Source organism: Monodelphis domestica, chromosome 5 (assembly GCF_027887165.1).
Source record: "Monodelphis domestica isolate mMonDom1 chromosome 5, mMonDom1.pri, whole genome shotgun sequence".
Classification (NCBI taxonomy): Eukaryota; Metazoa; Chordata; class Mammalia; order Didelphimorphia; family Didelphidae; genus Monodelphis; species Monodelphis domestica.
This window is the reverse complement of record NC_077231.1, coordinates 297,140,089-297,166,122: the sequence shown is the minus strand read 5'-3', so window position 1 is coordinate 297,166,122 and position 26,034 is coordinate 297,140,089. Positions and strand designations below refer to the sequence as shown.

Sequence of the window (26,034 nt, the reverse complement as noted above, 5' to 3'; positions counted from 1 at the left end):
GTGGTAAAAGGCATAATATGTGATTCTTTTTATATGTTATTTTTTTAGGAAACATTCTTTAAGGTTTCTTTAAGGAAATTTGGGAAGAGAAAGGATGATTATCAAAAAGTCATCACCTAAACTTTGGGGAAACTCTGGACTAGTGAGCTTCCAGGGTAGAAATTCTCTCCACTAATGCAGATTGGCAACTCCTCTATAATCTCTACTCTTAGATAATACTGTCACTGTCAGACATGATTGTTGTAATGAGATATTTTCCAAAAAACCCTTTTTCCCCCTTTGAAAAAAAAAATCATTGTTATAGAGATGTCTGGGTTTGGAAGGAGGCCTGGATAGATCAAGAATGAAAGACAACCTAAAAACAAAAGTTGAAATTTTTTAATGATGGTATTAGAGAGTTGCTTGGAGTCTGAAGGTTTGTGGCTTACCCATGATTACACAATCACTGTGTCAAGAAGTGTGATGTAAACCCTAATCTTCCTCACTCAAAGACTAGCTCTGTTCACTCCAATATTCCTCTTTTTCCTCAGTATCTATATCCTCCAGGATCTAAATCTTCTTTAGTCTGCTAAATGCAGAAGCAAATTTCCTGTTGTTACTTAGGTACAGTTGCTAAGACAATATTATAAGATTATAGGGATTGTAAAATGTGGTCTTTATTTTTTAATACTAATGTAACATGGATAAAATTAGCTGGAAAGAAATGCTACCGAATTTTCCCCATGATTTCTCTTCTGATGTCTGTTTTTAGACCTGAGACGCCCTTGAAGAAAAAAATAAACCTGAATTTTCATCATTTCATTGCAATGACTATGACCACATAAAGGAAAAGTAGGAAAAAAATTACCTTCAGTGCCACTTACCTCATGACCTTCTACATACACAGAGCATCCCTAACACATACCCAAATCCAGAGCATCCTCACCCCTCCAGTTGATAGCTTTGATTGAGCCCAGATAAAGCAAAAGTGGCAGTCAGCCTCTGGTTTGGCCCCAAGGAAAGGCTGAGACATGTTTTATAGCCTACAAATCAATCTACTCATATACAAGTAGTTATTAAGAGACTACTATGTGCCAGACTCAATTGAGCTGAGCCTTTTTTTAGCTTCACTTCTCCATTTCCTCCCAGCACACAGAATCACCCTGGAGCTGACTCCACCCTAGAGCTCGCTCTTCTGTCTATAGAGGCCCTAGCCTTGCTGGGGAGGCATTGAGGCTATGCTGAACTGACACCCAAATCCATTCTTCATTTTCTATAACACCTCCTGGCCAGCAGCCTTTGCTCCTCCATGGGAACCCCCACCCCACTGCACACTTCCCAGATCCCCTTTACGCATTGTCTTTCCATATTAGACTGCAAATTCCCTGAGGGTAAGACCTGGTTTTTGTGTGTATGTGTGGTTTGTATATGTATATGCATACTTACTAGAGAAGGAAATGGCCAACCACTCCAGTATCTTTGCCAAGAAAACTCCATGGATGGAGTGGTCCACATCACCAAAAGTCAGGCACAAACCAATGACTGAACAGCATCAAGAACTTGCAGTATTTATCACAGGGCTTGGAACAAAGGAAGCACTTAAATGTTTTGGCTATCAATCTGTCTGTGTGTGGTAAGGACAATGTTTCCTCGTCTTGAGGAATCTTATGAGGACTCTAGAAACTACTACGCAACAGATCCTTGTTCTTATACGTGTATGTAGAAAATAGAGCTGTATGGCCTCTCTCCCAATGGCTATACCACTTTCCTTCCTATCACCACACCCAAATGAAGGCTCAGGTGCTTGCCATTTACCCATTCCTTCACCTCAAACCATTGACATCAGTCTTCCTTGCCCTTGCAAAAATATCTCCCTAGTTTTCATGGTTATCTGCCAAGCATGAGCGCCAGACAGATCTACTTTCTTTGAATTAGTACTATATGTATGTTAAGCAGAAAAAAATTTAATTGTATTAATTTAATGTAAAGATGAGAAAACATTAGCCCATGAGGAATTTTTTTAATTTTAAAAAAGTTTTATATTTCTTTCCAGATTACATGTATATGCAATTTTACTATTTGTTTTCAGACATCTTGTCATCCATATTCTTGTCTTCCTTTCCTCCCACTTCTCTCCCATTCCCAAGATAGCAAGGCAATATAATATAGGTTGTACATGTGTTGACATTAAATGAATATACACAAGGCATTTCAACTTCAGCTGAATTTCATCCTGTCCAGTGTATGAGTATTAACAGATGATACCCACTATGTGCTTATAGTTGTAAAAATGCATCCTGGCAAGTGTTTAAAGGCAAAATCCTTTAAATCCAAAAAATCCGCACACACAAAAGGCTAAAAGATGGAGATTTTACCCCTTAAAAGTGTTTATGTGTGCCATGTCTCTCTCTGATTTTTCTCATCTTTCACTGTGTTCCATTCTTTGTTTTGTGGTCTAGTCCTTTTTTTGGTGTTTCTTGGCATTCTCATTTATCTTGCTAATCCCTCCTTGTTCCTGTCTTCCACTCTCCCCAGATCTGTCTCCCTTTCTCTCTTTATTTGTGTCACCTTCTGTGTCTTGATCTATCTTTCTCCCTAGGTCACTTTCTCTATGGTTCTGTGGGTGTATCTTTCAATGTTTTGCCAAGTGTGTGCCTCCTTCTTTAACTTGGAGCACTTGTATCTTTCCCTCTCTTTCTCATTCTTACTCCCTCTCCTCCATTTCTCTCTCTCTCTTTCTCCCATCTGTCTCTTTCCCTTAACTGGCCATCACCTAAAACCAAAGCATGGTTGTTTGAAAAAACATTTCTCATATTGAATAGTTAAACATTCTCTGGTCTTAATTTAAATAGCAGCCAAATGGAACTTTTTGTGTTTTGCCCTTTCAAAAATGCAGAACAAAGCCAGGCCCAGTTGCTTTTTTAATTATGTTGATCTGGATTTCCTTTCCCCTGGGAGCTGGTGTCCCTCGACAGAAAAAAAAAAAAGGTTCCCAACCCTTGACTTAAATGGCGATAACATCCTATCCGAGCTCCATTATCGAGTTCATTCCTGTGTTTTCATTACTTGCCCTGGAGTGTTCCTGGGCTTTTAAACCAATTCCTTGTTCCTGCATTGAAATTAAGATCAGATAGAACTTTCATTTGCTGAGGTCCTGAATGTCAGCGAACTGGGAACTTCGATCCCTGTTACTCTCACCAAGATTTTAAAGGGACAGGAATGACTTTGGAAGATGAAATGCAAACTGGGGAGTTTTAGCCTCTGCAAGTAATTAATCAACAAGCATTTTTAATATGTCTACTATGGGGTAGAGCTAGATAGCATAGTGGATAGAACTGTGATAGCAAACCTTTTAGAGACTGAGTGCCCAAACTGCCACATGGGAGTCCCCCCACCTAACCCCATACAGGGGAGGAAGGAAGTGCTCCCACTAGGCTGCTGGGCAGAGGGGACGGTGATGGGAGAAATATCCTCAGGATGCATGGAGACAGGGAAGGGAGTAGCCCCCCTCCAGCACACACACCATAGGTTTGCCAACACAGATATAGAGTATCAACCTGGCTTCAAGATCTGAGTTCAAATCTAACCTCAGATACTTCCTGGCTTTGTGATACTGGGCAAGTCAGTTAGCCCCAGTTGCCTACCTCTTACCACTCTTTTGCCTTAGAATTGAGAATATCGATTCTAAGGCAGAAAATAAGGGGGGTTATTTTATAGATATAAGTATAAACACATATTTATACACACATGCCTATTTGCTGTTATTTATTCATTCAGTTGTGTAGCCCTTCTTGACCCCATGGACCATTCTTGGCAAACGTACTCAAGTAATTTGCCGTTTCCTTCTCTAGTGCCATAAAGCAAACAGAGATGAAATGTCTAGGCAAAAGCTATATTCAGCATTGAGTATACAAAGACAAAAATGAAACAATCCCTGCCCTCAAGAGGTTCATATTTTATAAAGGGAAACCAAGTGGCCACTATTTTATTTTATTTTAATTATTTATTTTAGATAAAATATTTACAAAGTCGATACATGGTTATAGGAAGAGGTATACTAGCAGCTAGAAGGAGCAGGAAAGGCCTTCATCTTAAAAGAGAATAAGTACTGTAAGTGGTGGATGGGAGGAAGAAATGCATTTCAGACATAGTGGGTGCAAAGGCAATGGAGATGGATTATGGAAAGCCCTGTATGAAGAGGAGCAAGAAAGCCATGTTGACCAGAGCCAAATCAAGAAGGACTTTAAAAGCCAGGCCAGAGGAGCTGAAGCATTAGGGAGAGACTAGAGCTCCTTGCTCGCCTCTAACCTGGTCAGTTCTCTCCTTCAGCCTTTACCATAGCCTTTCAAGAAGGGCTCTCTACTTTCAGGTTAAGAATTTAGAACCAATTATTTTTTCTAGAAAGATCTCAGACTTATCTTAAATGGTTAAACAACTTCACCCTCCCATTAGAGCTGAGAAACCCCAGTGTGTTTGGCTTAATGACTATTGGGAAGACTGTTTAATACCCACATGAAAATTATGTCCCAAATGCAAGATGACACTGGGGTTTGATTTGTGCCATAACCCCATGATTCCGTTTTTAAAAGCTTTTACTCTAAAAGATGGCATGAGAATCCCATAATTTATGGGACATTTTCGGGAGGTTAATTTAGTGTTTAGATTAAGTAGCAAGAGATATATTACAGTAGAATGGAAAAGAGAGCCAATCCCGGAGTCAGATGACCTGGGTTCCAGTCCCAACTCTGCCATTAATTAGCTCTGTGACCTTGGCAAGTCACATACTCACTCTGAGGGGAATTCTATTGCATTAAGAGTAAGGTGCCTTCCAGCTCTGATAGCCTGAGCTAGCATCTCTGCCCATGAATAGCCGTTCACATTTTACATACATTTTTGGAAATAAGCCACAATTGAAAATGTTGCTTGGAGTCTGTTAACTCAGTATTTAAAAATATGTCAGTGCACCGATCATGGTGGAGGGGGGGGGGGTTGTTGTTTATTTGCTTGTTGTTGTTTTGAAACTGGGTCTACCTGTCTCACCCAGGCAGGAAGTCTAGAAGTTCAAGAGTCACTCATGGGCCAATCCCAACACTCAGAACAGGTCCATCAGGTCAGCAATCATTCAACATATAGTGAGTGCTTACTGCTATGTGCCAGGCTCTGAGCTAAATGCTGGGGATACAAAGGCAGTCAGACAACAGTCCCTACCCTCAAAGAGCTTCCATGAGAGAGACAACAAAAACAGATGGAGACAATGTCTGTAGTGGAGAAAGAGAGAATTTCTTGTTTGTGTCCCTGGACTGAAGAATAAATATAAGGGAGAACTGTGTAAGAAAACTGGAAAGGCTCAGGGCAAGGAGGAGGACATAGATTATGAAGGGTTTTGAACACCAAAGAGAGCATCTTGGATTTGTTCTTGGAGGCAATAGGGAGCCAGTGGAGTTGATTGAGTCAGGTAGTGACGTGGCCAGATCTGAACTTTAGGAAACTCAGTTTGGTGGCTGAATGGAGGATGGTTAGGAGTGGGTAGAGACTGGAGGCACATTGCTAATATGTGTCTGCGGCGGGACATGATCTCAGATCTTCCTGTCTTTAAGTCCCATTCTCTATCCATTGCGTCACCTAGCTGCCTCTCAATGGAAGTGGCAGGTTCTTGTTGTCCTTTTGTAAAGTGCTTAGCCCAGCACCTGGCATGTATAAATTAGCCCTTTCCCTTCCCTTTTTCAGTGGATTTTTATGATGGGAATGGCTAAATCTCTGCTGTCAAATTCTTGGATTCAGAGCGAAGACTTTCTACCATCACTCATTTATTTCTCTTGTTCTTCTGCCACAATGAGATCAAGCCTTTCACTGGCAACCTGGAGAGATCAGTATCATTTAGTTAAGCAACTACCCCAGCTGGTAGCCATGTTTCCATGTTGCTACTGTTGAATTCACATTGGCAAGACTCATTTACAAAGTGGGTGGGAGCACCCATCACCTAGGTCATTGTTTCTAATTAATGAGCCATCACTTCTGTTCCTGAACAGTTTCCTTTCTTCTCCATGGAGAACACTGCTTCTCTTATGCCTCTGCCTCTGGAGAGCTGGGGAGTATCAGCCACAGTAGGTATGCGATGGACCTGAGTTATTAATAGGCCCTCGAGATATCTACATTTGACTTTCAAGTTTTAAGTGAGGCTGTTCGGGCCGATAATGCTGTTCATGGGGTGACGTGATGCTATTTTAAATTCCTATGGCTAGATCTTTCCGCTGTGCTGGAAAGAGGAGGCATTGTGTGCAAGTGAAAATAGGTCGTCCCAGACTAGCATCTCCCATACATGGCCCCACAAAGGGTGAGCACCCAGGATGGTTCACTTTTCTCAGTATGAATGTCACTGGGGAGTCTGGCCCAGCCACCTTTCTTCCATTCAGAGCCAGTTGATTAGTTTCCAAAAAGTTGACATTAACAAGCAAAAGGGCTTTTTAAAAAAATGTCTTTTATTTATATCTATTTTTATATCACTCTCATTTCTGACTATACCCCTACCCTACCCAACGCTCCATTCCTTGTAGCAAAGGTTTTAAAAATAAGCAAAATTGGCAATTCACTAATTTAACTAACACAGCAATCATGTCTGATAGTGTGTGTAATATTCCACACTCCAGAGGCCCCTGTCCCTGCAAAGAAGGGAGGGAGGAATAATTTTTCAACTGTTCCCCCCAAAGACAAGCATGGATATTAGAATTATAGGACATTTGCTTTTCTTTTTTCTTTTTCTTTTTATTTATCTATTTCTCAAACCCCTACCTTCATCTTGAAATCAATACTGTGTATTGGCTCCAAGGCAGAAGAGTGCTAAGGACTAGGCAATGGGGGTTAAGTGACTTGCCCAGGGTCACACAGCTAGAAAGTGTCTGAGTTCAAATTTGAATCCAGGACCTCCGGTCTCTGGGTCTGGCTCTCAATCCACTTAGCCACCCAGCTGCCTCCAAATTTCCTTTTAAAAAAATTTATCTCCATCTATTTTGTGAACAAGACATAGTAAATGTGCATTGTTGCAGCCTTTGTGTATAGTTTTCCTGGATCTGCTTTCACTCTATGTTGGTTCAGCTTCCACGAATTCTTCCTCTTCATCATTTATTACAGAGCTTTGCATTCATTTTGTTTAGTCATTTCCAGTGGCATCAATATTTTCTTGACATCGGTATAGAAATAAAGCTCATCATCCTCCACGGAGGGGCTCTATTTGATCTCATGGGTGAGTCCCTTGTTATTTATGACCAGTCCCCACCTGGCAGATACTTTCACCCTTAGTAACCCTCCTGTCTGTGTCAGTCAACAGCCTTGGCAACACAAGAACATTACTGAACCTTTCTATATTGCTTGGCCCAAAACCTTTTTCCTCCCTCTGCTTATTAAAGATAAGCCTGGGTGGGAACTCACTGCCAGTGATTCAGGTCATGGTTTGTTTTGGGGTTTGGAGAGGTGATGGATGGGAAAACCTTTGTTTGCTGGCACCCAAAAAGGTTTTTAAGTGAGTTTTCATGGCACCTTTCTGGAGGAGAAATTTATTTGTGCTTTAAGGAGGTCAAGTTTCTTCTTTTATGTCTGAGCTAATTCCTTCTCCAAATGTTTGTTTGCTCTGTGGTTACCAACCTTCAATGGCCAAACAAGGATCTTATTTATAAAGAGAGTGTTCAACTTGTGTGCTAAATAAACTCAGTCATAAGATCTGGGTTTGAATCCTGCTTTGACTTTTTACATCCTGCATGGCCTTGAACAAATCATTTAACCTCACTGGGCCTCAGTTTCCTCATCTCTAAAACAAGAAAGTGGTTGGGATGATCTAAACATTCCCTTCTAGCTGTAGATCATTCCTAATTCCTGTGAGCATATGGCATTGATGACAAAAGAAAACCCAGGACTCTAAAGATTGAGATCTTTTTAGCATTGAGAGATGGTGATGATCCTCCTTCCCTTGCAAACGAGGGGAATTTAGAGTCTTTTAAAGACATTTAGACAGCCTGGATACCAGGCTAACTCTCACTCATCTGCTGTAAGAAGACTCAGGGAAGCCTGATGGAGAATCAATGACAAATGGAATTCTGTTTGCTGTGAGATATCAGAAGTGAAAGCCCATCACAGAGTCGCAGCTACATTTGAGAGGCAGGACAGGAAACCCTTGTCCTATGGGTGTTGAGATCTATGTTCCCAGGGTGGCATGACTCCATGGTTTAGGAATCAGAAACTGAGGAGTTCGACTCCTGTATCTATAACTGGCCGACGCTGAGTATGAGTCACTTTGCTGTGATTGGTTTCCCAGCCATGGGGTGGTGTTGGGATAGGAAGGTAGACGTTTCTGTTTCCTTATCAAGCTGAGTCTCGGTGAAGCCGTGCTCCCAGATAAAGTATGCGGCACTTCCCAAATGACAGCGTGACTTTACTATATTTTCCATCACATGCCTCTTGTCGGAAGGGTAAGGAATGTGTCGGTAAGAGAGTCCCAGGTCAGAAAAAAGCATTCGCTTTAACCGTCTTAGGGCTTCGTAAAAATCACAAGAAAACCCTCCGGCCTTGGCTTCTACTTCTACTACCAGCTAACCCAGAGTGCTCTGGAGTTCGCACAAACCTCACGAAGCTTTGCCAAAGAAGGGGGCATGTGAGTCAGTCTGGTGATAGCAGAGCCTTGGATCAAACGCCCAACTGTTGTCATGAGATGGAAGTGCTGGTTGGATAGGTGTCTGTGTGTAGGAGAGACAGAGAGTTTCAGAGAGAGAGAAAGACAGACAGAATGTCAGACAGACAGGCAGACAGAGAGAGTTTGAGAGAGAGACAGAGACAGAGACAGAGACAGAGACAGAGAGACAGAGAGAGAGAGACAGAGAGAGACAGAGAGAGAGACAGAGAGAGAGAGACAGAGACAGAGACAGAGAGAGAGACAGAGACAGAGAGAGAGAGAGAGAGAAAGAGAGAGAGACAGAGAGAGAGAGAGAGAGAGAGAGAGAGAGAGAGAGAGAGAGAGAGAGAGAGAGAGAGAGAGAGAGAGAGAGAGTCAGAGAGGGACAGACAGAGAAAGAGAGTTTCAGAGAGGGGAGAGAGAGAGAGCTAAGCTTTCAGGATTTGATAAGAATTTGGGATAGTTATATATCAGCTCAATGCAACAAACTTATCTAGCACTTACTGTGTGCCTAGAACAGAGGAGAAAAAGATAAAAATGAATAGTCCCTGTCCTTTAGCAGCTTACAGAAGAAGGGAGAGGGATGGTACAACATGCATGCTAATGAACATAAAATCATCTTGGAGAGGGGATTTTTATTTTGGCTTTCTTTGTCCCCTTCGTCCCGTACTTAGAATACTTGGCACCGAGTAATTTCTTAATCAATGCTGCTTGGCTAACTCATAACTGGGAGATCAGGAAAGACTTCATGTAGGAGGTGTCCCTAGAGCTCTTCTTTCACTAAGGATACTACAAGGTGGAACTGAGGAAAGTAGGTAAACCATCCATGGGGAACACTTCTGCAAAGACAAGAGGCAAGAGATAAAATCTCATGTATAGAGAACAGCTAGGGTCAGTTTAACTGGAATGAAGAGTGCATGAAGGGAAATAATGGGAAATGAAACCAGCAAGGTAGGTGGGAGCAAGGTTATAGAGTCCTTTAGACACAAAGTGAGAAGATTCAGTAAAGTGCGATCACCTTTAATACGTCCCAAAGGCTTAAGGAATGGAGTCTCAGATAGATGCCATTTCAGATATGGCTCAGGAACATCTTGTCATCCTAAAACTTGCAAATCTCAGAAGGTTCACAGTGCTCCTCTTCACCAAGAGTGCTCCTAAGGATAACCTTATCATGCAAGAATACTAGAGGAGGGGAAAGAGATCTACACACGGCTCCTCTGACTGCTTACCCAGGGACTAGCATGCTGAAGAGGAGGTAAACAGAGGAATGCATGTCCATGTCAGAGAAGACACAAGGCCATCCTGACAACATGGTGGCATATAGCCTAAACCCTGGGTCTGTGTTCCCTACTGAAAGCACTGCCAGACTCTATAATTGCAGTCAGTCTATTACTCCCCCATTAGAAAGGTCTTTTTGCTTCTTCAAGCCATCATCTACAAAATACTTCTCCTCTCTAGTGATGGTAATGGTGAGGCAACTCAGATCAGCTATGAGCCACTCAGTACTTTTCCCACTACCACTCTGACTCATCTTATAGTTCTCCACTTCCTTAAGAGCCCTGACCAGAGTGCTGATGCAGTCTCCCTCCACTGGTCCTTTCTTTTCCTCCTCAAGGCTCCAAGGAAGGTCAGTGGAGCCTCTAGGTATCTCAAGTATAACTCCTTAACTATGGAAGGGACCTAGATATTCTCAGCTAAATCCCATAATTAGTCAACAAACAACAAACATTAAGTGCTTACTGTGTGGTAGGTAGGCAGCTAGATGGCTCAGTGGACAGAGCATTGGACCAGGAATCAGGAAGACCTGAGTTCAAATTCAGCCTTGACCACTCACTAGCTGTGTGACCCTGGGCAAGTCACAACCTCTGTTACAAGCTTTAATCTATTGGAGAAGGAAATGGCAAACCACTTCAGCATCTTCTCCAAGAAAACTCAAATAGGTTTATAAAGAATCGGGCATTACTGAAAAGACAACTGACTGAACTCTCTCCCCCCAAGAAAATCCTCCATCCTTGCCTTTCTCACTTCACCACACTATCTCAAATGTTAATTGGTTTGAATTATTTCATGTCCCCATTGACTTACCCTATATGCCTATCCTCCTGCAGAAGTTGGTAAGGATGGTAAACACTAACTAAAAAAGCCATCCATCTCTAGGGCTTGGTCCATGTAAAAATTGTTCATGAGCAGGCCATGCAAGTGAACATCAGCTAGTCAATTGACAAGCTTTTGTTAACCATCTCCAGTTTTCCAAGTGCTTTGCTTAACTATGAGAATCCAAAAGCAAAAATGTAAGCAGTCCTGCTCTCAGGGAAATATGAGTATGGATAAACATTAATAAATTACTTTAAACATAGATACAAGGTACTAGCATTTTTGAGGGGACACTGTTGCAGCTAGGAGGAAAGGCATCAGTTTGGAGGGGGCATCCAAGCTGAGCTGAGATGAAAGCGGATGAGGTAAAAGGGGAGAATATTTCCAAGCTTGCAGGGCAGCTTAGGCAATGGCACGGAGGCTGGAGATGGCATCCTTTGCTTGTTTGATGAACAGCAAGAAGGCCAGTTCTTCCTGTATGCAGAGGTCATGAAAAGGACTAATGGAGATTAGAGTCTGAAAGCCAAATGACAGCTTAGGAGATGTGACCAGATGGAATATTTTTGAGAAATTATTTATAAACAAGAGAGTGGTGTTCTCCTATTAATGTGGGGATGCATTTTCTATAAAGTCATATTCCTTGGGAATCCATGATTGAGAAGGCATCATCCACAGTCATAGGAACTTGGTTTCTTTGGGTATTTCCTTGTACAGTGCTTATGGTCATATAGCAAACATGATGCCAGATGTGCTCAATCCAGTCCCCAGTAGAGCCAATGGATTACATTCTTCATCCTCACCTCCTTGATATGTCTACTAGCAGAAAGTCTTCATGAGCTCCATCACTTTCTCATTGGACTTCAAACTTCATGACTGTGCCCCTGTAAAAATGGTGCTCATTCCAAGAACCTAGGTCACACAGAGAGGGGGGAAGCAAAAATAATCATTCACACAAAGCATGGCACTTTGATAGTCAAGAGGCATTAAGTGCCTACTATGTGCTAGGCATTGAGCTCAGTGCTGTGGTTGCAAAAAAAGACAAAAATCTAATCTCTGCTATCAAGGAGCTCAGTCTTTTGGAAAGATGACATGCAAACAACTCTGTACAAATAAGATTCCACAGAATAGATGGTCAACAGAAGAAAGATACTGGCATTAAGGAAGATTGTGAAAGGCATCTTGGGAGTTTGAGCTGATAAGATTCAGGCTTCATCAAAGTGCATTAAATGCTTATGGGTCATTAGAATCCTGGCTGGCTTCTTTCAGTGAGGCCACCAGATCCCAAGCATCCTTGACAATGAGCAGAGTCTAATCATGTATCACACTGTAGGTTTTTACTGCTGATATCAGTTAATGAGGGTAGGAGAGAAGAGAGTTAATGAGAGGCAACAGAGGCAGACGGCTTCAGATTGACTTGTTCTTTCTTTCCAGTAAGTTTTGAGAAAGGGCAATTCAATTACTAACTTCCTATCCCCTGAGATGACATTTTCCTTAAAGAATGAACAGCTATTATGAAAGTTCTCTTCATGTTAGTCTTGGAATCAGGGAGAATGAGGTATTAAATCCTGATTTTGACAGATACAGATAAATTATTCAACCTCTGCGCCTTAGTTTCTTTATCTGTAAAAGGGGAACAATAATACTTGTTTCTCTTTCATGAGTGTTCAAGTGAAATAATATATGGAAAGCATTTTTGTTTTTTCTTCTTCAATTTTTTCTTCTTATAAACTTAGTAACAACCACCACCAATAAAAACATTTAAATAAATGACTGAATAAAATTATGTGCAAAATCACAAACTCCACATTATTTATAATTTGTTTAAAGATGTGTACATTGGGGTAGCTGGGTGGCTCAGTGGATTGAGAGTCAGGCCCAGAGATGAGAGATCCTGGGTTCAAATCTGGCCTCAGGCACTTCCTAGCTGAGTGACCCTGGGCAAATCACTTAACCCCCATTGCCTAGATCTTCCCTTACTGCTCTTCTATCTTAGAACCAATACCCAGCATTGATTCTAAGATAGAAGACAAGGGTTTTTTTAAGTGTATATTATATGTGTGTGCTAATATAATCATCCTCTGCTTTTTGAGTTCTCTTTATGTTCCCATTATATTCATTTTTAAATTGATTTTTTTCTCTTGATTTCATGGTTATTTTTATGCAATCATATGTCCATTATTAATATCCTCTTTTCTTCTCTTTTCCATCTCTTCATATATTTCTTTTATTTTCTTTATATTTCCAATATTTGTCAGTTCTAATAACATAATACAATTCATTACATTCAAATATCACAACATTCAAATATCACAATCTAATCATCCATTTCTCCTAATCATTATATATGTGTTATTTCCAATTATTTTGTAATTACAAATAAAGCTTCCATGAATGTTTTTCATTCCTATACAGTTTTTTATTCTCTCAGTAATACCTTGAGGGACTAATCCTAGTAATTGGATCCCTAGATCAATGAGCATGAACAGCTTTATAGCTCTTAATTTATATTTCCATCTTGTTTTCCAAAACAAAAAATTCATAGAGGTTCTTACAATGTAATATTAGGCCCATTTCTCCATGATCCTATCAGCAATCCTTCAGCAAGAGATACAATTATTGCCAGAACCATACTCTTTCTAAAACCAAGTTTTTCCAGCTTGGTCATACCCAATGGAACATTTGTTCCAATACTTCAACCTCTCAGGAATACAGAATTACTTCCCTAGTATAAGTGTTAAAATATGACTTTTGCATAACATTTATAATATCTAAACCATTATTGCCCCACCAGAAACTATGTTTGAATTATGTCTGTGTTCAGACTTAGATCTACTACTACTACTACTACTACTACTACTACTACTACTACTACTACTACTACTACTACTACTCATGCAGATATGTGGGGGCTCTCCAAATATCTATCATATTTAATTCTTCTAAGGTTCTATTCATCTCTTAAACTTCTTTCTTATTTATTTTCTGTTTAGATTTATCTAGTTCTCAAGAGGGGAAAGTTAAAGTCCCCTGCTATTATTATTTCATTATCTATTTCCATCTTTATCTCATTTAGTTTTTTTTCCTTTAAAAATCTGGATGCTATAACTCAGTGCATATAGGTCCAATATTGATATGATTCATTATCCATAATATCCCCCACATCATATAGTTACACTGTTCCTCTCCTCTAATTATGTTCAGTTTAATTCCCATTCTGTCAGAGATCACGATTGGTCATTTATGTATTTGTTGGTGTTTTTGAAGTAGGTATTTTAAAAAATTTTTTATTTAAAAAAATTTTTTTTAATTTTAGTGGCCTGGCCAATAGGCTTAATTATTCGGATTTTTGTTGGAGTCCCAGGGTACCTAGTGTGTTAAGATCAGTTACCTCAGGTTTCAAGAGTCTTTTGTGTGTGTGTTTTTCCTGAGTCCTATTTAGTTATTATGGTTTATAAAACTATGTAGGTGCTAGCTGTAGTGGCCATGAGAGGCAGTGTTACATAGATTCCTGAGTCAGGAAAATTCAATTTGTGTACTTTGGCATGTACTAACTGTATAGCTCTGGAAGAGCCATTTCACCTTTTAGTGCCCCCCCAAGGCATCTTTCTAGGATGATAATCCAGTTCCAAGATGTACTCCCTGTCCCCTGCTCAAACCCCAGTCCATAATTAACCTCAGGTGCTCCAGCCAGAGCCCATGGGCAGCTCTATCCCTGCAACTGCAAGTAGCTAGTCTACCTCCAAATGTGGCAACAACCAGGAACTCTATTCTCCTGGGGGTGACCACAGCTTATGGAATTCCAGACCCTCAGCAACCACACTCACCAGTGTGTGCTCCTTCCTCACTCCTCCTTCTCTACTGCCACAGCTTAGGATAGAGAGGATATCTTGTCCTTGTGCCTCCAAAGTCCTTTGTTTATCAGGAAGGCTTGAATTCTTGCTCTTAAGACCTGATGCCCATAAACTCTGTGATGTCCACTCCTTCAGTTCCCAGCTGTGGGTTAGTGGGGGTCTCTGGAGCTGAGACCACAGCAGAACAGCTGCTCCCAAGTGCCTCTACATGCAAATTCCAGTGGTGTCCTTTGGAATGTAAGCTCTGAGGACCACAAAGAAAGTAAGGTTGCCACTGATCCTGCCCCCGGTTCCCATCCCCACCCCACCCCACATACCTTATAATTGTTGAGTCCACTCTGTTTGCTCTGCTTCTGCCCCCAGGAGATAAGGGAGTGAGACTGAGGTTGGAGAAAGTCAGAGATTTTCCTCCCTATTTATCCCCAGGCTGTTCAGCTTCACTCCTGGCTCCAGTTGTTTTTTTTTTTTATATTTTTTTGCCACTTTTAGCATTGATTCTGTGGAGCTATTTTTGGTTGTTTGTGGAGAGTATTAGGAGGGCTGGGAAGGTTTATGCCCTATTCTGCCATCTTCCCACAATCCATCTGCTGGAAAGTATTTTGTAAACCTTATAGAACTATGTAAGTTCTCACTGTCTTGGCCGTGAGAGGCAGTGTTGCATAGTGAATAGATCTTACCTCAGAGTAAGGAAAATCTGATTTCATGTCCCACCTCTGACATGTATTGACTGACTAGACCAGTTGCTTAACCTTTTTGTGCTCCCCCCCCAGGCAACTCTCTAATACTACAAGTTATACATAAGTTATTGATTTATAGAAGAAATATCTATAATAGAATTTTCCCACACAGATAAAATAATTTGTCAAGACTAAAATATGTCCAAGATACAGAGTGTCCTCAAGAGAGTAGTCAATGTAGCATAAACCATGGAGAACCTTAGAGAATTGGACTGACAGCCTGAGGAAGTAGAGACTTAGAAGAAACATGAAAGATGAATTTGACTTGCTTTTCCTGGCCCCCCAGGACCCAGGAAGAGTAGATAGAAGTTATAGAGAAGCAGAGGTAGACTGTATTTGGGAAAATAATCCTAACCCACAGCACTTCACAAAAAAAGAAAAAGAACTTCCTTGGTTGGTAGGGGGTTCACCCCATGCATCTGACTACTTGGTGATGCTGTAGAAGGGAATTCTCAGTCCCATAGCTTTTAAGCTTCCTTCATGCTTTTCTAGATTCTGTGTTGTTAACTCAACAAGTGGTGCATTTGGCTTTTGAAATGTTTAACCATCTCTTTGTAGTTTGGGAGTTTAGTGGACTCATCTTTGGAAAGAACAGCCCCAGTAGCTTGTAAGCTTCTCTTTGGGCAGAGCCATTTTCATATTTTTTCCCTTTTTGCCTCTAGCCAAAGTACCTTTAGTTTGTATACTAATGCAGCTTGTTAATAGTATTCAGGGATAAAAGCATACAGGCAGGATAATAATTTCTCTTTGTCATTACTGAAGGCAGAACAGAGAGAACTGGGCTTAAAATAGAGAGCAGAAGAACATGGGTTGGACAATAAGGAAAGTTTCTTTAATGGTTAGCTTTGGTAAATGTTGTTAGTGAGGAAACAGTCCAGGCACTCTCTGGAGTCCTAAAAACAGGAGAGAATAGCATATGTGTGTGATAATTTAAGTATAATTCTGTATTATTTTCATATCCTTGGAGAGTGTATGGTCTTATTTTGGTGCTGGCAAATGACCACATAAAAATAGCTCATACTTACATAATGTGTTATAAAAATATACAGACATCTTATTTGGTGCGCCGGAGCCTCAGGAGGTAGGTACTCGATTATTATTCTAACCTATTTCACAGAAGAGGAAGGTGATATTTAGAGATGGAAAGTATCTTATGCAACGACATGGATCTAGTAAATCCCAAAGCTGAGAAACAGACTCCATTCTCTTGATTTTAAATCCAGTGTTCTTTCGTTTACTCTGTCTCATAAAAATCACCACTCTTCTACTTTATATTCAATAAGTTAGCCTGTATTTGTATAGCCTAAGCCAATTCCACATAAATGGTTTCCATCCCCACTCTCAATTAAGCAGATCAAAACCTGGCAGGGAAGGCTCAGAAGAAACCATTTACAGGCCTTTCCTGATGCTGGAGTCATTAGAAAATTAGATGATCCCTCTGGGGGTTCCAGACCAAAAGAGGTATAGAGTTGTCATTTGAGAAATCCAAGGGACTTGGGGATCATTTATTCTGGGCCCTTCATTTTGCAGATCTGAGGAAAATTAGAGCTAAGTAGAGGTCATGATTTGTCCAAGGTGGTATTGTTGTTCAGGTGTTTTCAGCTGTGTCCAACTCTCCGTGACGCCATTTGGGATTGGCTTGGCAGGGGTATTAGGATGATTTGCCATTTCCTTCTCCATTTTAGTCCATCTCCTCATTCAACAAATGAGAAATAGAAGCAAATGGGGTTAAATGACTTGCCCAGAAATATATAGCTCTGTCTTAGGTCAGATTTGAAATAAGGAAGACTCATCTTCCTGACTCCAGACCTAGCAGTCTATCCCTTGGGCAATCTAACTGTCCATTGTCAAAGATTATATGCCTACTAACACCCTCCAGGTGTTTACATCCTTCTGGGGAGTAACAGTAAAGGGATGGGACACTCAGAAAATACTCACTTAAGTAAATACAGGCAAAATATTTAAATACAAAATAATTACACTTTCTACTATACCATTATTAGACTCTGAACTCCCTAAGGGCAGAGACCTAATTAAGTACCTTGCAAATAGTAGCATTTATGAAATATTGGTGGAATTGAATTGGCTTACCCAATTCTAGACATGTGACTTGGAGTGCAGTGCACTATTAGACCATGTGGTGTCCTTGTAGGCTGGAGATTTACTGATTTATGTCAAGTTATTCCAGAACCACAGAGTGATCAACCTGGAATATGAAATGAAGCTACCTAAGAAAATCTGTGTCTATATATCTATATTTAATAATATAACACAGTATAACAATATACATTTATATATAAACATTAGCTTGTTTTCATTGTCTGGGAGTGAAGCCAGGTACAATGTTGAACTTGGTAAATACTTAGCTTTGTTTTGCTAAATAACAATAGATCTGGTGGTATATATGGAGTCTGATCATGGTTCTCTACATTTAAAAAAGACTCGATGTGAGTTCTGATTGGGTTGGTGTCTAGTGAGATAAAAGAACAGCTGCAAAGAAGATTGTTCTGAAATCGACTTTTGCACGACAGGCCCTGAGCCCAACATGCTGTTGACTGAGCATTCTCACCCTCAGACTCCCCTTAATCCTAAACATCCTTTTATGCCCAGTAGCTTCCCCTGGCATATTTTATTGAGTCTTTGTGTAATGGCTTGCCCAGACAGTGAAAGCCATACTTTCCTTTGATAGGATAAGTGGGAGAACAAGCTGGTAAATCAGGAATTAGAAAGAGAAGAGATAATAAACTTAGCCTGTATTTCCATTGCTAAACAGGAAAAGGAGATGTGTTGGGAAAGATTGTGAGGATTTGATCTATGCCATTCCATTTTCAGTAATAGTCAACAATGAGGTAAAAAGTTGACTCGGTAGGCCATAACTTGACAAAGGATACTAGGGGGAACAGACCAATCTTCCCCCCTCCCCAGGAATTTCCATGGAAGAGTGTCTTTCTCCTAACAAATTTACCTTGGTACATAGACTTGAGCTGGACAGATCATCAGCCATTTTGTAGTAATGAACTTATCAGTTTTTTTCCATTCTCTTAGAAATGATTTCCCAATACTTTGTTCATTTGGAATTTTGTTTTGCTTTGTTATTATGGTCTATATCTATAAATTCATCAACATAAGGAACTCCTAATATGAAAACTCCATCCACTGAGACAAATCAGCAACTTCTTGGTAATTGAGAATCTTTGAGAATCTCTAAAGGGACCCTGAGAGGTAAAGTAGATTTTCCAGAATAGCACAGATAGGATGGATGGGAGGCACAGAGCTTGAATCAATATCTCCCTGACTCCAAAGGAAGCTCTAGTCCCTTGGCCATGCTACCCTGACTCTAAGGGGAGCTCTTGTCCATTGTCTATGCTGCCTACAGAACTAATGGAGTTTTTTAAAGTAAATAATTGTTTTCTGACTATATTTTAATCTGAGATATTATTGTCCTGCTGATCAGAGCTTTGTCATGGAAGAAGGTTGGGCTTACCACAGAGTATGCATCTAGTTTGACACCTGTGGTTAAACCTGCCTATTTGCAAATTATTGAACCCTTCTGTGAATCACTGAATAAGCTCTGCCCAAGGTTCAGAAGACTATGTAGAGTCTTTCAAATTCTAACCAGAACAGTCAGGATCATTAGGAAGCTAGGGATTGATAATACAAGTCCCAGAGATTTCTGATTTGGGCTTCATAAAGACATTGTTCAAAAAAGATTGTGAGGTATGCAGACTTCAATATGATATCTTTGCAATGGAAACTCTTCCCACTCAAGCAAGATTTGGAGTATCCCATTGGGCTTCAAGTGAAGTTAATTGTTTTGACTTAGCTCTATATAATTCTCTGAACTTGGAGAAGACCAATTTGGGTACTAGCAAAGAGTACCTTTTCTGTGAATGAGAAACCTGTCTTGCAAGTCTGGCTAATTCAAGCTGATATATGTGAATAATTTAACCTTAGGCTAATTGCTTGCTAAAGGAAAAATATCATCTCCTCCCCCTAAAAAAGTTTTGAATTGAATTAAATTACTGTGAAAACCAGTGACAGTAACAATGATGAAAATGGGAAAACAAAAGCCCTTGTATTGAAGACTTACAGATATTGTCAAGTCTTCAGAGTATCTTTGAAAAACTAAATCAAGGGCAGATATTATTATTACCGATTTACAGATTGAAAAAAATATGGTTCCAAAGATGAACCCAAAGGCCATAATCTCATGGGGAAAAGACCATATTTGGAATGGTAGAACCTGGGCTCTAGTTGTGCCTCTGCCACTTACTTTAGGCAAATCATTTAATCTCTCTGGGTCTCACTTTTCCTTGTCTGTAAAATGAGTCAGTTAGACTGGATAATATACAAGCTCTCTTGCAACTCTAAATTTATGATTCTTTGTCTGAAAGCACTATGCAAATATTGTATAGCTAACAATAATAATAGTTGTTTAATTATTGTATCTTTCTCTTTGCAACCTCATTTAGGGTTTTCTTGGCAACGGTACTTGAATCATTTACCATTTCCTTCTCTATCTCATTTTACTGTTGAAGAAACTGAGGCAACCAAGTGACTTGCCTGGGGCAACTAGTAAGTGTCTGAGTCGGTATTTGAACTCATGAAGATAAATCTTCCTGACTCCAGGCCCAGTGCTTTATCCACTCCACCACCTAGCTGTAGAAATAAATACAAAGCCTAAATTTCAAGGAACAGAGGAAAAAACACTAAATACATCCCAGTTCTGGTCCTTATTGCTTCTGTGTGATGTTGGAAAAATTATTTTACTTACCTGAACCTCATCAGTAAAATGAGGGATTGGTCTAGGTCCCTTTCACTCTGGATCTACCATCCAGCCTTTTCTTCTAATTACATTCATATTTTAATAGAATTTATGTTTTGAAGACAGCACTATTCTGCTCTCTTTTCTCCAAATGCTCAGGTCTTTATTCCTTTTCTCCTTTTCCTAAAAGACTGCTTCATCCATGAAACGTTTGATGAAACTGCTCTCCATAATTATTTTTGAAGTGGTGGTTGGCTTAGAAGTAAATGTACATGGAGATTAAATGAGGTACCCCTTTACTGTTAGCATTTGCTATGAATAATTTGCTAGGACTCACTCATCAAACTGTGTGCCTTCACTTAGATGAGTGAGAAAAAAATGATTGGTTATTCACCAATGCAAGGAAGTAATGGCAGACGGGAGGGAAAAGATCATAAAACCAAATTGTCTGAATACCATAGAATCACAGTGGATATCTTCATGGGCTGCTGAATGTCTTGATTCTGCTATCTTTCAGGGGAAAAATACCTATGAAATTGAACCCACTTTGTGTTAATGTGAAGATCTCTTATAATTTCTACTTATTTCCATTAATATTGATCATAGTCCCCAGTATAAATGTGATGTTTATAAATCAGCTTCTACTTAGGCACTTAATAAATGTTTATTGATTAGTTGATTTATCTTACTTTGAAGAGAGAGGGAAGAGTTATGAATTCAGGAGCAAGAAAGAGAGTTTAGCTGCCCATCCTCCATACCCTATCAACTTTCCAATGTGATCTTTTGGCACAATTTTTAATATTATTTTTAACCTCTGGATTTTTTATACTCAATCTTTGCAATAAAATTTATGCCTCCATAACTTGTGTTCTTTCAGGAGATTAATTTGGTACCTAGTTACCCTACATAGAAAAAAAAAACAATTTGGAAACCATTTATAAATAACATATTAGTCAACTCAATGAATGGGAACTTTATTTACACTTTAACCTTTCTTTTGCATTAATTGAAAGTAGTCATGGGAAGCTGAGCCTGCCTAACCTTAGGTCAGATAGCTACAAAGTGAACCATTTCCTGCCCAGAAAAATATTTATTCCTGATGTAAGTATAGTATAATAGGTCTGATTTCTTTTTCTTAACTAGAAAATCCCATATTATTAATATGTTTGAACCTGAATTTAAAATGCCCAACAGAACACACAGACTAGACCATATTTGTTCCAAGGAGTTGACTCCCATTTCTTTTCTTTAAAAATCCAATGCAAATAAAGTTAGTCACTGGTTCCTTTTAGCAATGGCCATATAGGCACAGATGCATATTTTTTAAATGACTAGTCCAAGAATGCTCAAAGAACCTGTTGAAGTTGGAAGGACCCCAAGTCTGGCCTGAGTTCTTTTCATTTCCTTCCTTGCTGTCACACTTTTGCAAAAGCTGGCATGATTTTAAGCCTCTAGTTTTAATTTGTTTTGTCCTGGAGTTATAGTGAAAAACATAGTATATAGCCTGTTGTGTGAGTAATGCTTAAGAAGCATTTTAGTGGGAAAACTTTGAAACTTTATGGTGGCTTTTTCAATAGAGGACTTTTTTGACTCATAGAAATCCTCCTTTAGTTATATCCAATATTCCATACCCAGAATCTCCCATTTCTGCAAAGAAGTAGGGGAGGCATATTTTATTCATTATAATTGGTCATTATAGTTAATTATACAATAGTTATCTTTGACTTTATTCTTTTCATTTATATGATGATGGTCATGATATACATTGTATTTTTGGTCCTGCTTGCCACACTTTGCATCAGTTCATATTAAGTTTCCCATACTTCTCTTTATGTCTTATGGTACCATAATACTCCTCTGTATTCACATACCACAGTTCATTTAGCCTTTCCTCAATCAGTGGGCACCTTTCTGTATAGGACTTTGACTCCACAGAAAGGGATACTATAAGTATTCTGGTATGTATGTGTGCTTTCTTTCTATTCTTTGGCTTGCCTGGGACACATGCCTCACAGCGGAACTCTCGGACCTTGGGTCCCTGAAGGTATTGCCATAGAAGTGTAGGGTCTCATAGGTTCTACCAAACTGGAGAATCTTTGCCTGTCCTACTTGGTTATATAGCAAGGCTAATTTCAGAGAAGTATGCCAACGAGTTGGTGGCAGTGATTCAGGGAAGGGGGCCATAGAGGTTTTGAAAGATGATCTCCCAAATTGAAGAGAGGCTGTGATATATACCAGTAAAATGGCAGCACTTTGAAGAACCATCATATCTTAGCTCTAACGCCACCTCCCCCCTGCCAAAAATGAAAAGCGTTTTGCTGAAGTCAATGACTGGAAACACTAAAGGACTTACTGTTCAGAGTATAGGTCTTACAATTCCTGGTCTTCCATCATGTGAGTCTTCATTTTTCTAATTTTCCAGGAAAGACTAAGCCATATTTAGACATTTCTGTCTGAATATTTAAAATGTCCTCCATTTGTAGAACCTGGAGACTATAGCTTGGGCAGGTGGCCTAAACATATTTAGATGAGTTCAACTTCAAAGTCTGGCTTAATAGTGTTTTAAAACAAACAGTAAGGGGGAAAAAAAACCTAGTCAATCCAAAGCAAATAGTTTAGACATACAACATATTGAGCACTGTCCAGCTTATCTCTGCCAGGTTTTATCATCATATGTAAAACGGGATGAAATGAGATTGAAGTCAGGTCTGTCTGGAGAGCTACAGCAGGAGATATTCAAAGTCAATCAGCACCCATTCAGTGTATAACAAAATCCACTTAGAGTAATGTAGAATTGGACAGGACACAGGTGTGATTTCAAGGGCCTGTTTGATTTGGAGACAGAGGAATTGCCCCTATCTGAGGACACAAGTCAACAGAGCTCATGATCAGGTTGCATCAAGATTTGCTTTCTCAGAGGCCTCCAGCCTCTCTCCAGCTCTTAACACAGTTAGCACCAGTTCTTCTGACATTTCAGTGGGGAATGCCGAACATGCCTGGCCATGGGGTGCCGATAAACACCCATTATGTGCAGAAGCTCAAATTTTTCTGAGCCTGTCCTCTTTCTAGCTTTACTGGATAATTATTTCCAGGGCAGTGCCTCTGAATGAGATAGCACCATTGAGCTCAATATCAGAAACCAGCAAACTCTACTCTCGCAGCGTCTAGAGGCTAACCCCACTAGGTCCCCTTTTGTTGGGAATTCATGTGTTTCCATCAATACTAGTGTCCTGAGCAGTCATTGGAAGAGTGATGGCCTATCCTTTGTGTACATGAGAAAGCATAAAGACCTAGTGGGAATCAGATGGGATGGATAGGCATTTGAAGGAAAAGACAATGGTCTTGGAGTGGTCTGGGACTGTAATAAGTCAAGTAATAAGAACTAGTAGCTACTAATGAGAAATAATCTTGGCATGATGTAAGTAAGTGACTTTTGATCCACTCTTAGCTGGAAGCATGATTGTGAACTCTCCCTGCAACTAAGGGGGGAGGGAGTTCCTGCAAGGGTATGGTACCTTTTCCATAAGGAAGAGAGTGTTAGAAGAAAAGATACATCTCTATTTCTGTTGGTAAAATTAGGCAGAGGCTTCTCTCTTCCAAATGGGAGCCATACTCAGGGTGTGTCCATGGCTCAAACCTTGGTTTAGCTGTACCTCTAATCTTACTTATACTAGCTGATGTGAGTGATGTTTCCCCATTTGTCTGCACTAATTATCAGGAAACATTTTTTTCTTTACACTGAACAAAAATCCTACCTTTCTGGAATAACTTTTCATTGTTTTCTCCATAGTTGAGTTAAAATGCAAACTCTAAGTTCAGGTCTTCCTAACTCCAAGTTCAACATCCCCTCTCCACTAGAACACACTATCTCTCCATTCATAAGTCACAGCCACTCATAGGCTAGCTAATCCAAATAGTATCTGAACAAAAATTCCCTTCTCATCACACCCAACAAGTGGCCACCCATTTTTTGCTTAAATATCTCAAGTGAAGAAGAATCCACTACTTCCAGCCAAGTCATCTTATTGCTCTTTCAGGACAGCTCTAATCATTGGGAAGTTCTTTTTCACCACATACTTAAATAGGACACTCTGCAACATCCCATCATACTTCCTAGTTCTGCTTTTCAGGGCCACGCATACAAATTAAACCTCTTTTTGATATGATATAGCACTTTGAATTTTTGAAGACATCTATTATACCTCCCCTACAAGTCTTCTCTTTTCGAAGTTACACATCTACAGTTCCTTCATTCCATCTTCATATGGCATAATCTCTAGGGTCTTCACCATTCTGGTCCCTTTTTTGTTGCTGTTCCACAGATTACCAGTGCCCTTTCTAAAATGTGGCACCCAGTGATCAGACCAGATTACAATGGAACAGCCACTTCCCTCAGCTTCATATTGACTGGATGTTACATGCTGGCACAAATTGAGCTTGCCAAATTCTAAAATCCTCTGTTTTTCAGTTCTCTTCCCCATTAGATTATGAGCTACCTTTCTTTATATCTCCATCATTTATCTTATTTCCTGGCACACAGAGGGCATTTAAGGAATGTTTATTGACTGACAGAGTTCCAGTAAAGCTTCCCACATCATGTGCTTGGTTGCTGAGCCCAGGTGTAAGACTTCACATTTATCCTCAGTTGGTAGATTTTTCCCAACATTTTAACCACTTCATGTCCTTTGGATCATGGTGTAGGATTGGAAAAAGTCCTAGAAAGGCTCTACAATGTATTAAGTGAATAGCTAGTAGACATCCAAGAAAGGAAGTAGTGATGATAACACAACCAAGTGCCATGCTTGCTTCACTTCACTTCCTTTTATGAAAGAATTTATAGACCAGTGGATGGAGGGGAGGGGGGTGATACATAAATGGTTTACCTAGATTTTCACAAGTATTAGACTCAAACTTCTCACACTAATCTTGTAGAAAAAGTAGAAAGAAAAGAACTGAGATAACATAGTTGGATGAATTCAAAACTAGATGATTAGCTGGATTCAGAGAATAAAGATGAATGGTTGGGTTTCAACTGGGAAGGTTAGCTATAGTAGAGTACCTTGGAGTATGTACTTGGCCATGGAATATACACATTTTTATCAGGTATTGGTTACTGGCAGAGATGGCATGCTTAACAAATTTTCAAGTGATACAAACTTGGTTAACACAATAGTTGACTAAATCAGGATCAAAGAGTACTAGTGTAACATAACAGATGAAAAGCTGACCCTCATAATCAGAAGCAATTGAATTCAAATCTTCTCATTGACATATGTAGGGTATGATCCTGGGCAAGTCATTTAACCATAGCTACTCATACATCTCACCTTTCCATTCTCCTTATATGTTACTCCTCACCATTTAATCTTTAGCCCTGGTAGACTGGACCATTTTAGGTCTTTGAATGTGACAGTTGAGCTTCCATCTCTCTGCCTTCATACTAGCTGGTCCTTATGTGTACAAGTTTCTAACCTTTCACCTTTACCTCTTAGTTTCCATGATTTCCTTCAACGTTCAGCTTAAAGGCCACTTTCTTCAGATCTTTCCTGGCCCCCTCAGCAGCTAATGCCTTCCCTTCTAAATTACTTTCATCTACTCTATCAGTATTATCTATGTAACAATATTTACAGGTTGTCTACTTCCATTAGAATGTACGTTCCTCAAGGGTAGGGACCCTGTTTTCTGTAACCCCAGTCCTTAGCATAGTGCTTAATACAGAGAACACTGTTCTCATTTGGAATGGAATGCCCCACGAGGTAGTGAGTTCTCCCTCATCAAGACTGTTGGAGGTTTTTGAACAAAGGCATGATGGCCATATGTTGTAGATAGGATTTTTAATCATGTATGGGTGTGCTAGATGGTTCCAGAGGCCCCTTCTATTGCTGACATGTTGATTTCCCCCAGCTTTCTTTGCTTCTTCTCATTTTTTTGGTAAGCATGCCAATCATA

The 26,034-nt window shown here is 39.9% G+C and overlaps 1 protein-coding gene across 12 annotated transcripts in view; it reads left to right on the top strand.

Moving 5' to 3' along the window:
• The window catches only part of THRB (thyroid hormone receptor beta), a 468,459-nt gene that overhangs the window by 179,668 nt on the left and 262,757 nt on the right, over positions 1–26,034 (top strand). The gene's annotated exons all lie outside the window — the stretch shown is intronic.